Below are 12,928 nucleotides of genomic sequence, written 5' to 3'. Positions count from 1 at the left end.
CAGTGGAAGCCGCACTTATAGAGTGAAAGGTCTCACGCATGTATGTCATGCCTACGTCACATGCGTAGCCCGCAGTGCCGTCTCTGCAAGGGTGCCGAGAAACAATATAAGAAGAGAGGAAAAAAAAGAGGCTGCATTGTGAACGTCAATATGACGGGTCTTCGGGCTCTTAAAAGAACATAGGGAGCTCTTGCGGATGCTAGCCGCAGCAAAGGGAGTGTGTTTTAAAGTGGAAAGTTCGGCAAGTTGGTACAAATTCATGATGGAAAACAGCGCATACAGAGAACAGACGAGATACAAAGTACAATTTTTGCTGTCCTGTTTTTTTTCTAACCGTCTCTCATCGCCGTTTTTCATCGGAAGTGTGACTTTTTTTTGGCTGTAAAGTTCGCGCCCTGGGAGCATGCTAACAGGACAGTTGGAATTCTTCTAACGTCACAAATGCAGAACCGATTTGAAAAGCTACATTGATAAAGTGCTCACGCGATCGCACCTGCCCGCTACTAATGTTTAATTAAAATCTGCAAAAGAACCTCGTGAGGGGTCTTCTAAAAGCAGATATATTGTGAGGATTCATGGCCCCAAAACCGCACAGTGGATTGTGAGCGACGCCTTAGAGGAGGGCCCCAGGTTTATTTGGCCGGTTTCGATTCAGTCAATATGCAAATGCTTACAACCCGGTACGGCAGTATCGGCGACGCCATTACGTCGAAGTCTGGGTCAGTTGGTACATGACGCTGAGGCAAAAACCAGTCAAAAAGACGCCGGACAAGGGCAAGAAGTGACACACACAACGACTGGACTAGGAACTGTGCTTTATTAGCTGAAAGCACCTCCCAGAAGAACCACGGCGCATGCGCTGATCACGTAAAACCATGAAGCCAAAACCCAAAACATGAAAAAAGCAAAAGCATAAATTGACCTACATAACGGCCAAGAATCTACCGCCAGAGTGACAGGAACTCGCATTCCTTCTGTAGTAATGAAATGGACGTAGTGCTGACACAATCATCGCGGTGCATGTTTATATGATACGCTTCAAGGATTTCGCGCTCCTCCTTGCCCCCACCTCTACCCAAAATCTTAACATTGGAAAACAGTGGCACACAACCACATATCAGGCACTTGCGGGGAAGATTAGCCCCATCTGACATGTTCAAAGAATTGTGGTGCTCGCGCAGTCGTTCATTCAAACATCGGCCAGTTTGGCCGATGTATACTTTTTCGCATGTTAGCGGAATCGCATACACAACATGTTTTGCGCAGGTAGTGCACTTGGATTTACGCCGAATAGAACACACCGGAGTGCTAGTGTTTCCGCGAGCAACACGTGCACACAGCGCAGAAAGTTTGCAAGGCGCCGAAAAGACAACATCTACGCCCTGTCTCAAAGCGACTTTTTCACATTGTGGGAAACCTTATGTATATAAGGCATCACTACAACACTCTTCCGCTGGGAATCAATTGGTTCTGGACATCTATTCGCCGGCCTTTTAACCTTTTGCTTTCGCCTGCTTTGGAAGACTTGCTTTGGAAAACCCGCTGCTTCCAAGCGCTCAACCTGACAGTCAAAACTCGATTTAACGCAGTGGTGACAACTCTTCTGCAGTGCATTACGGAAACAGTTACTCGCGATCCCTCTCTTAACAATTTTTGAATGCGCGGACGAGTAGGGTAACAAGGATTTCTAGCTTTTGGGAGAAAAGCACCAGCACAAATATCCATCATCCCTAAAAGTAAGCAAAAGATCCAAAAACCTAATGGAATTGCCAACCGGAAGTTTATGAGTAAAATATAGGGCCTTAGAGCAACCTCGGAAGTAACTCGGAACTTGTTCAGCCGCCAGTGTGACGGTGTCATTAGATGATAGCTTTAAAATGATCATGAAATCATCGACATATCTAAAGATATGACAAACACGTGAATCATGAAGAGAGCCCTGAAGCAGGTTGTCAAACTTGGCTACAATATCTGGCAAAGAACCGCTGCTACGCACGCCCCAATACAGATTCCTTTTTTCTGTAAGAACTGCGAGCCATTGAATTCCACAACCGTGGAAGAAAGATACTTAGTTAACATTTCAAGGAACGCGTCAACGGACAACCCACAGGCATTTTGAAAGGAAACAGGACCATTCTGATCAATCAGTTCACGCACAGCTAAAAACAGTTCACCATGGGGAATGCTATAAAACAAGTCCTCTATGTCAACAGAGAACGCACTGTGGCGACACACTGCGCACAAACCGGCGCAAGTTCCGCCTCGTCACTAGCTAGCCCGGCGTGACACGGCTGCATGCTGCACCACGCCTCCGATAAGGGACAGCGCCACCGCAGCGTCACCGGAGGCTTACGTCACCTACGGTGGCTATAAACCCAAGCTGCCAAGCTCGGAAATCATCATTCCTTCGCTACCCGACCGAGCGCAGCGTCGGTATGCTCGCCCCGCTGCTGCTACTTTGTTAATAAACAGTTGTTACGTTTCATTTTGGGATGCGTCCTTCCATCGACACAGCATCCCACATCTGGTGACCCGGAAACCGAACAAACCGCACCGCTATGGCCGACCCGGAAGCCCCTGCCGCTCTTCGGCAGCAAGTGGAACAAATTCAACAGCAACTTCAGGAACAGCAGCAGCACATGCAAAACGAACCGCAATCGCCCGATGATTCCGCACAGCCTCTTGTGGACTACGCCCCCCAAAGCTCCATTCCAACGGTCGCTGTCAACGCAGATGCTGCTACTACTGCGGCCGCTGTCGACCTGGACGTCTGGCGTGTCACTGTCAAGCTTCCGCCATTTTGGGCGGACTCGCCCGAGGTATGGTTCGCCCACCTCGAGGCCCAGTTCTCCCTGGCGCGCATCACACAAGACCGGACCCGCTATGACTACGTCGTCGCCCACCTGGACGCCCGCTACGCCAACGAGGTCAAGGATATCTTCGCCAACCCACCAACGGCCAACCTGTACGAATACCTCAAGACCGAACTCATTCGCCGGCTGTCACTCTCGGAAGACCAGAAAGTGCGACAACTTCAGTCCGCAGAACTTGCCGAGCGCAAACCTTCGCAGGTACTCCGCCACATGCGTGCTCTCGCGGGTAACATGGAAGTCCAGGAATCTTTCCTGCGATCACTCTGGCGCCAACGACTTCCACTGCACGTTCAGGCAATTCTGCGGGCTCAGCTAACGCTACCTCTCGACCAACTTGCCGAGGTAGCTGATTGCGTCATCGAGGTCTCCTTGCCGCAGTTGTCGCCCACCATCCAGGCTGTCGCCGCACCGCTGAACACCACCGAGCTTGCACGCCGCATAACCGACATCGACCGGCAGCTCACCTTCATTCAACAACGCCTGGGTGAAGGTCTTCCGATGCACCAGCGCTGCCGCTCGCAAAGCCGCGACCGTAAGACCACTTCGTCGCGGCAACCCGATAACAACGGCCGCCCGTGTTACTACGACCGACGCTTCGGGGACAGAGCCCGGCAATGTCGACCACCCTGTTCCGCTGGGCATGCGGAAAACGCCAACGGCAGCTCGTAGAGACGGCCGCAAGCTGCCAACCCAGAGGCCGTCGCATCTTAGTCACTGACCAAATCGCGAAGCAGCGGTTTCTTGTCGACAGCGCTTCCAAAATTTGCTGCTACCCGCGATCCCATCTTCAAGGTCCTCGTCCGCCTACGTCGTTCGAGCTCAGTGCGGTAAACCGCTCCACAATCAAGACGTACGGCTCGCTCCGCCTGCACATCCAGCTCAGAAACTTACGCCGTGACCTTCACTGGAACATTGTCGTCGCCGACGTCGCCGAGCCAATCATCGGCTCAGACTTTCTGGCCCACTACAACCTTCTTCCGGACTGCCGCAACGACCTCCTCATCGACGCGACAACGGGACATTCCACACCAGGCCAGCGATCGACCGCCCAACAACCAAGCATCAAGGTACACAGTGTTGACAACCATTCGCCGTACCACGCCATCCTCGCCGAATTTCCCGGATTGATGCGCCCCAGCGGACTGCCGCGCAAAGTGCAGCACACCACCGTGCACTACATCCGCACCACTTCAGGTCCCCCGGTTTTCTGCCGCGCCCGTCGCCTTGCCCGGAACCGCATGCGCATAGCCAAAGCGGAGTTCGAGGCCATGCTCTGCGAAGGAATCGCTCGCCGCTCTGACGGTCCATGGGCCTCGCCACTTCACCTTGTGCCAAAGAAGACCGAAGGCTGGCGGCCCTGTGGGGACTACCATGCCCTCAACGCACGCACCATCCCGAGCAGGTACCCCGTCCACCACATACAGGACTTCGCCCATCGCATTCATGGCTGCCACGTGTTCTCCGTACTAGACTTGGTGAAGGCCTACACACAGATACCCATCAATCCGGATGACGTCCTGAAAACTGCAATCATCACTCCCTTTGGCTTGTTCGAGTTTCCCTTCATGAGCTTCGGCCTGAGGAACGCTGGACAAACCTCGTCATGAGCCGTGCTGCGCATGCGCGAAGATCAGTGGCATCACGCAGCTGGATCACCGGAGCTGGCATCTCACGCGCTCTCCGACACCGCCGAGCGCGGCTCGCCGCTGCTCGTCTGCGCTGCATTCGAGAAGCGTGACGTCGTAGACACAGTGGCGCCAGCGCGCGCGCAGCTATTCGCCTTCGCTGTGCAGTCACCGTCTGACACTGTGTTGGGGCCGCTTGATAGCGCCTCTGACTGGCGTTTGCAGGTGGGTAACACCATGGAGAAGGAGTGCGCAAATGCTGCTCGAAGGCGCAGAAGAGCCGAGGAGCTTATCTCATCGGATCCCGAAGTAGTTGCCTGGCAATTAGCGGTTACTGTGCTGGGGCCATAGAGACGGCAGCGTCTTACTTCACTGTCTACCGAGCCGTCTTTGTGGCAATAGAGAAGCAACCTGACGTTGAGCAAAAATAAATAGGCATGTGTAATACCATGTACGTATACGTATACCAATACGTATACCATGTGTGTGTCATTGGAGCAGCAGTAAGCATGACAATCAAGCTAATCCTAGACAATCTGGAAAGCTAAGAATAATCAATTGAACCTTTGCTAACGCTACGTATATCCTGGCATAACCGAGCTAAGCCACTGCAATTTTTTATTTACTGGCTTTCTTTTGTATTGTGCGAATTATTCTATGCCTTGCAGAAATCGCAACATTCGAATGCCCAGTGCCGTTAACCTAGAATTTTCGTTCATCTGTTTATTATGTATTATATTTCGCTTTCTGTGCGGTTGTTGTAATCCATGCTTTTAAAATGTGCGTACTGTTTCATTGTTTTTGTATTTCGAGTTTTCATTTCCAACATGATTTTCTATTGTTCGCCACTTGCCTGCCCGGTATTTAATCAATACACTAACGATAGGAGGTCCCCCTAACTGTCTTAACTTAGGGACCTCATTCTGTAGCACTAATGATTGACGTGAAAAACATGCAATTGCATGAATCCCAGTCTCCACATTGCGTAAAATATCAAACAGCTCGAAAGTAAAGTAAAAGCGATACTTATCGCCAGCATTCTTTTGTTATAAGCGTTCCAAAGCAGAAAAAAACGCCTTCGCAGCCAGAATAAACCAGAATAGATATATTACCTATTGATCTGCAAACTCGTGATTCTATTCTGATATGCCAGCCTTGAAACAACGTTTTTTATACAACCATAACAATACTATTTGGCTAAAATTCGCTACTTTTGCAAAAAAAAGTCAGTTTTGCCGCAACGGCGCAGCTATGAATGCGATAGCAACAAATTGGAATGTAACGCAAAGCACGGAAGCCAGCTCGAAATTTCCAGCGCGTCGCTCAAGCGCAAAGAACACACGCAGGTCGAGCGCAAAGAACACACTCACGAAAAGAACACACACAGGTCGAGCGCGAACTATCATACGTCACAGCTCGACACTTGAAGCGCACTGCTCACACATAAAACAGGACGCACAGGACGAGCGCGAACTGACACAGTTTTTACTCCTTTCTGTATGAACAGCGCGCTCCTTTCGCAAACGCGGCCGCTGCAGCGAGCGAAGTGACCTTCGTACGCTCTGTGACTTCAGCGCGGAGATCGCGGGGAAAGCACAAGACAGACAACCCCCCGCTCCACCCCCCTTCTTTCCTCGGATAAGCGCTCGAATTCGACCACGCCATGTAGGGCGAAGAGAAACTGCGTTCGCAGCAGCGGGGCGAGCTGGCCGATGCCTTTAAGTGCGCCCGTTGCGCTCCTAGCGCCATCTCGCTGGTAATGAAGAAACGCTTCAAGGAATTATACCAGCCGAAAACAGACGAACACAGGAAACGGTGAAGGACACAAGAAAGCGGCTAGACTACCAACTCTTTTAATCACCAAAGCGAGGCTCAAATATATACACTCAAATATATACACTTTAATCACTAAAGCCTCGCTTTGGTGATTAAAAGAGTTGGTAGTCTAGCCGCTTTCCTGCCTCCTTCACCGTTTCCTGTGTTCGTCTGTTTTTGGCTGGTATAATTCCTTGATGCAATGCACCAACTAGCCCAACAACAAGTTCTGCTAGAAGAAACGCTTATAAGCGCCTGCCGTCTCCGAGTACTGCGGTAAAGGGTGTGTATATAACGCTCGCCGTTAGCTACCTGGATGATCTGCGATTTGTGGCATAGTGGTTAGAGCCACGCGCTGCGGATCGAGAAAACGCTGGTTCGATTCCGCACTTCGGAAGCTCTTTTCTGAAATATTTTGCTTTTTCATTTTGAAAACATTGCAGCGCGAACGGGACGGAGCACAAAGAGGACACAAGACGAGCGCTGTCTAAGAACTGAAGTTTATTTGGGACATTTATATTTATATATATATATTTATACATATACGCAGCATGACGGCGGCGACGGCAAAAACCAGCCGAGACTATCCATATAATTGCTATCGCAATAAAATTAAGACAACGAATGCCTACGACACTCGAGGAGCCGCCCCGGATTCTCGCACGCTTCAGTCGCAGCCATATGACTAATATTAGTGAGGTGCCCCCCTCTGATCCCGGGCCTTTCCATATATTTCATTGGGTTGTGATACCGGGAACGAATGAGGGGCATTTTGATGTTCTGCAGGACGGCGCCTAAAACAATGCAACACACGAGGCATATGCGGCCGAATGAAGTGGGTGACAGCCTTCGCTTGCACGTGCAGCATGCTTCACCTTGACACACGAGGTCAAGCGGCGACTCACTTTCATTTATTTACTGAGAGAAATTCCTATCGAGGTGACGAAAAACAACTTGTGGTCTACATCTAAGCAGTAACCGGTAATTAAAGTGTATCTAGGTCGCAAGATGTACGCCTCATTTATTCTTAATGAAAACCGACACAAGGCTTACAATGTTCCATTTTGCGTTTTCGTTGCTCAATTTCTGATGACTTACGGCCCCTGCTAATTCCCGGCAGTTACAACAGACGCTCAGTTCATTTTAGCAGCGGTTTCAAAACAGAAACAAAAGCAGAACAAAAGATATCAGGTAATGCTGTAAGTTAAGTGTCGGCCTGCGGTCCAAATAAGGTGCACCTCTCGTGACCTAGAAATCTAAAGAATAACGTTCACTGCTTATATTAATGCCAAAAATTGTGCTTTTGCCTCCTTGGATATAGCTTACTCTAAATAAATAAATGGAGTCAACGTTTCACCTCGCATATCAAGGAGAGACCCTTTTGTACACGCAAACGATGGCTGTCACCCGCCGTAGCTTGACACGTGTCGCGCTGCTAAGCTCGAGGACGCGGGTTCGATTTCCAGCAGCGGCGGCCGCATTTCGATAGGGATAAAATGAAAGTACACCGATGTGCTTAGATGAAGGTGTATGTTGAAGAACCCCAGGTGGTCGAGCCCCAACCAAGGCGCGCCTCATAATAATATAGCAGTCTTGGCACGTAAAACGCAAGCAGTTATTATTACTGACATCCACATGATTAGGTCGCATATGCATCCTGTTTGAATGTTTTATGTGCCTTGCATTGCAGCCGTTGTCCTGCAGAACATCAAAAGGCGCCTCGTTCATTCCCGGTTTCGCAACCCAAAGAAATGACTGATCAGTCATGTGGCTGCAACTGAAGCGAGCTAGATACCGTGGCGACTCCTCGTGTGCCACAAGCCTTCGTCGTCTGAATTTTTAGCAAATCTAGCAAATTGTGGCCGCAATGTTAGTTGAGTGACAGGAGGTTCTTCCTCTAGAAAAGCTGTTTTAAAGGCTGCCGAATGAAATGAAGATACACAATCCCTAGAGGTGACGCTTTTTTTATTTAATACATATTAGGATATGTTGGCGCCTTAGGGCAGCGCAGGTCTTTCTGATGTAGCAGAAGTATTAAACTATAAACTATAACAAGCCTGCACTCAGTAAATGCAATTTTGAAAACTCCTACATACAAAAATGTCATACAGTGAGAATTTTATTTTAAAATATTCTGGTTCAAAAGCCGTTCTTCTTGTTGCCGAATGTTTGCAACACGGATAAGGGAAACCACGTCGCCCCGCCCCTGTGGTCAAGGGTTATGACGCTCTACCGCTGACCCGGAGGTCGCGGGATCGTATCCCGGCGGCGGCGGCTGAATTTTTGATGGAGGCGGAAATGTTTGAGATCCTTGTACTTAGATTTAGGTGCACGTTAACGAAGCCCAGGTGGTCGAATTTTCCGGAGCCCTCTACTACGGCGTCTCTCATAATCATATCGTGGTTTTGGGACGTTAGACCTTAGAAAATACGAAGAAGCCACTTCAGTCTTATTTTCGTGCACTCTTAATACTTATGAGTGATGACGGCATGGGCTTATGCGATAATTCGTTATTGAGTACCTCCTTAAGTGCAGTATTTTTTGTCTTCCATAATTGTCCCGGCGTATAGCTCTATGATACTCCCTACCCTCAGTGAATGTCGAGTTAAAGACAAAGCGAAGCATTCCTTGGCGCTATTCCATGGCTGCAGCACAGAAATCGAGGTATTTTTACACCATGAGCGAGAGTATGTGGTCGAATTGTGGGTCTCGCTGCGTGAAGTGTGGTTATTGTCGACAAGGCAGGCGCCACTCTATCAGCGACTGCTGTTGGCGTTCTTCGTTTGCGAGGACGCGTATCACTTACGTTCCCATGATATATAGTTGTGCTGACAGACCACCTGCATCGCATCCGGAATCGTTAACTTCAGAGTCAAGCCATCACAAAAAGTGTCGTATTGCTAATTTTTATCGCCAATAAATAGGTCATTTCCCTTCCAGTTTTCCCGTAAAGTGGCTTGAAACATCAGATACGAGCGACAATCTAACTCCTTCCTATTGCTCTTTTTTTGCATAAGATTGCATTGCTGTGTTAGTACCAATAAGGTCGCCGATAATGCCCCAACAACATAGTGACGCCAATCACGAAACGGGTAGTCGATTCGTGAAATCCATGTAAGCCGGATACATACTTCATGCCTGCCGTTAAATTTCATTCTAAAAAACAAAAAAAAACAAATTTGAGGTTCCACTAGCGGGAAACATCGAGGTGCCGAGCATTTTATGTAGTTTCCATCATTGAACAATTAATGTGATGACATCGTTGTGTGTTACTGTCGTTTCTAGTTTCTACAAAGCGGCAAGTTGGGCCACTTGGTTGGGATTAATTTTTTTTCACTCGGTTACAGCGCAACACACAGGAGGACAATAGAAGGAAAACGGACAACACGGCACTGACTCCCAACTGATATTTTATTGAAAAAAAGGTGAAACATATGTACTAAGTGCATTCAACTTGACATGCGCAGAACAAGAGATGCATCAAGGAAGCGTCGTAAAAAAATTGAGATAATCAAGGGTGGCACATGTAACCAAATTCTTTCTCATGGAGTGCGACTGACGGTTCACGTATACACGCGCCATCCCTAATCGTTGTATGGTAGACCTGAGCGATTTGTCTTGTCAATTGGTTAGGATGCCTAAAAAGACGATGGTCTTCTTAAAAAAGGGATAACAACCGCATGACCTGCGTTGCTCTGTTAGATGAAGACGAGCGACCCCTTGGAGTGACAACTCATGTCCCCTTAGTCGAACATTGAGACGTCGTTTCATTTGTCCCACGTACTCTCTGCCGCAAGATAACGAAATAAGATACACAACCTGTTTCACACATGCGACGTACTTGTTCCTATTATTGGCAATGCACTTTCGCCTTACTGCCTTATCCTTCAGCGCTTTATCAACAATCGGGCAAATGCGACCTATCTTATGTTTAGCGGAAAACAGAACGGCGACGCCGTACTGGGAGCCTATGTGTTTAAGCCCATACGCCAATTTGTGCACACCAGGAAAAACCGCTTTTTTGCTTTTTTTCATCACACTTTCTTTTACCACCTTTGTCTTTCTCCGTACGTACCATAGACTCACCCACCGATGAAATTACCACGTCGGGATATCCAGCATCCATTAAGCCTTTGACCTGGACCTGAAAGGCAGAATTTGACACGTGTGTTACGTCCAAAGCCCGGAGACAAACGTGGAACAGTAGCAAGCACTTTATTGCTACATCGTGCCGCAACTACGACGGTACAAAAGGAAAAGTGAGGCAGCCGAGACATGCCAGCTTTATAGTTATCGCAGTCGGGTCACATGACTACTGGGCAGCTTAGCTAGCCGCTCTTATCAACAACACGTGGCGCTATCGCATACATCACATTTCCTCCCGCTTAAATTGCGGGGAGCTACCATTACACAAAATTAAGATGATGCGTAGCGATCTGGCGCTCGTCGATTGCGCACGGGATATCTTCGTACTGGTGGTGCTGCCTCGGAGGCTGCGGGCGCTGACGTCGGTGTCTCCGCAGTGGCGTCCGAGATCTCCCAGGTGTCCTTGTTCTCCTCACCCTTGGAGACGTCAGCTGCACCCAGGAGAAGCTAATCTTGGTGACGATGCCAGGCCCCTTGGCGTGTGTACCTTGACGGCATAGGAAACGGGTCCCTTCTGCCGTACCACAGTACCCGGAAGCCATCTGGGTGGTCCCCTGTAATTTCGAACAAGAACACAGTCGCCTACAGCAAACTGTCGAGCTTTGAAGCTGCCTTGGTTGGACTGAATGAATTGTTGGTGGCGAACTAATTCCTCTACATCTGGCTTAAGAATGTCAAGCTTGGAACGAAGACGGCGACCGAACATAAGGTTAGCCGGCGCTTCTTTTGTCGTAGCGTGGGGTGTATTCCGATAAGCAAGTAAGAAGCTGTTAAGGCTGGCCTGCAGGTTTCCAGTGCTGAAATCTTTCTTCATGGCAGTCTTCAGAGATTGAACGAAACGTTCTGCCAAGCCATTCGAACTTGGCTGATAGGGCGCTGTTGTGACGTGGCGCGCTCCTATCTCCCGAACAATCGTCCGAAACTCGGTATACTTAAATTGTGGCCCGTTGTCAGACACGATTGTAGCCGGATAACCAAAGCGGCTAAACATTTCGCGAAGACGATCAATGGTTGCCGTGCTAGTTGTGTTTTTCATGATACACACATCTGGCCATTTAGAATGCGCATCAACCACAACTAAGAACATGTGCTGCCGGAAGGGCCCAGCGAAATCGATGTGTACTCGCTTCCAGGGGGATGTTGGCCACGACCATGGGTGCAAAGGAGCACTGTTAGGGGCACTACGCTGCTCCTGGCAAGGTTTGCATTCTTTGACGTGAGACTCAAGATCCGCGTCAATTGAAGGCCACCAAACATAGCTGCGGGCCAGCTCTTTGGATCGCACAATACCTGGATGACCGTCGTGAAGTTCTTGTAGAACCAGAGACCTCAGCTTTGCAGGCCCCACAACACGCATTCCCCACAGGAGGCAGCCTTGGTGTGTGGTCAGCTGTGTTCGCCTGTCAAAGAAAGGCTTGAGCTCCACGTCGTCCGTAAAGTTAGGCCACCCCGTACTTGTGAGCTCGAGTACTCTGCAAAGAAGTTAGTCATGTGAGGTTGCACCTGCAATATCTTTGTGTGTGACCGGCATTGATTGCAAGCGCAACGAGTAGAACGTTTCTTCTGCGTCATTAGCGGACTCATGACGAACTGGCAAGCGCGACAAGAAGTCAGCCTCTAGATTTTCATTTGCCGGTCGAAACTTCAAGGAGTACGTGTAAGCAGACAACGTCACTGCCCAACGTTGAATTCTTGCTGCTGCCAAAGTTAGTATGCCAGACTTTGGGCCTAAAATCGTCTGCAGTGGTTTATGGTCCGTTATCAGTGTGAACGGGCGCCCGTAAATGTAGTAGTGAAACTTCTTAACGCCGAAGATGATAGCTAGCGCTTCTTTCTCGATCTGACTATACTTCTGCTCAGCATCGGACAGCGTCCGTGAAGCGTAAGCAACAGGGCGAATGGTGCCATCAGCAAAAATATGAGAAAGTACAGCACCTACCCCGTAATGAGATGCGTCGCAAGCCATTTGAAGTGGTCTTTGCGGATCATAGTGAGCCAGAACTTCTGTAGACGCCAACGCAGCCCTAATGTCGTCAAAGGCCGTTTGACACTCGCTGGTCCACGCCCATGCTTGGTCGTCACGCAGCAGTTTGTACAGGGGATGGGCCAGCGTTGCCAGTTGAGGGAGAAATTTTCCGTAGTAGTTTACGGCTCCGAGCAAAGAACGAAGCTGCTGCTTGTTCTGTGGCGCTGGTGCGGCTACAATGGCATCAGTCTTGTCCGTCGTGGGATGTATGCCATCGGCACTCAACTTGTGCCCCAAGTAGGTCAATTCCTTCTGAAAAAAAATTGCATTTCTCAGCTCTTAGTCGAACTCCCCGGTTTTCCAAACGGGTTAGAACTGCTTCCAAGTTCTGCAGGTGTTCGGCTCTAGTCCTTCCGGTCACTAAAATATCGTCCAAATAGCATGCGACACCTTTGATATATTTAAGCATGATGTCCATTATTCGCTGAAAAATACCAGGCGCT

Source organism: Rhipicephalus sanguineus, chromosome 1 (genome assembly GCF_013339695.2).
Source record: "Rhipicephalus sanguineus isolate Rsan-2018 chromosome 1, BIME_Rsan_1.4, whole genome shotgun sequence".
NCBI lineage: Eukaryota > Metazoa > Arthropoda > Arachnida > Ixodida > Ixodidae > Rhipicephalus > Rhipicephalus sanguineus.
The sequence above is the reverse complement of the archived record's forward strand: the minus strand, read 5'-3'. Positions refer to the sequence as shown.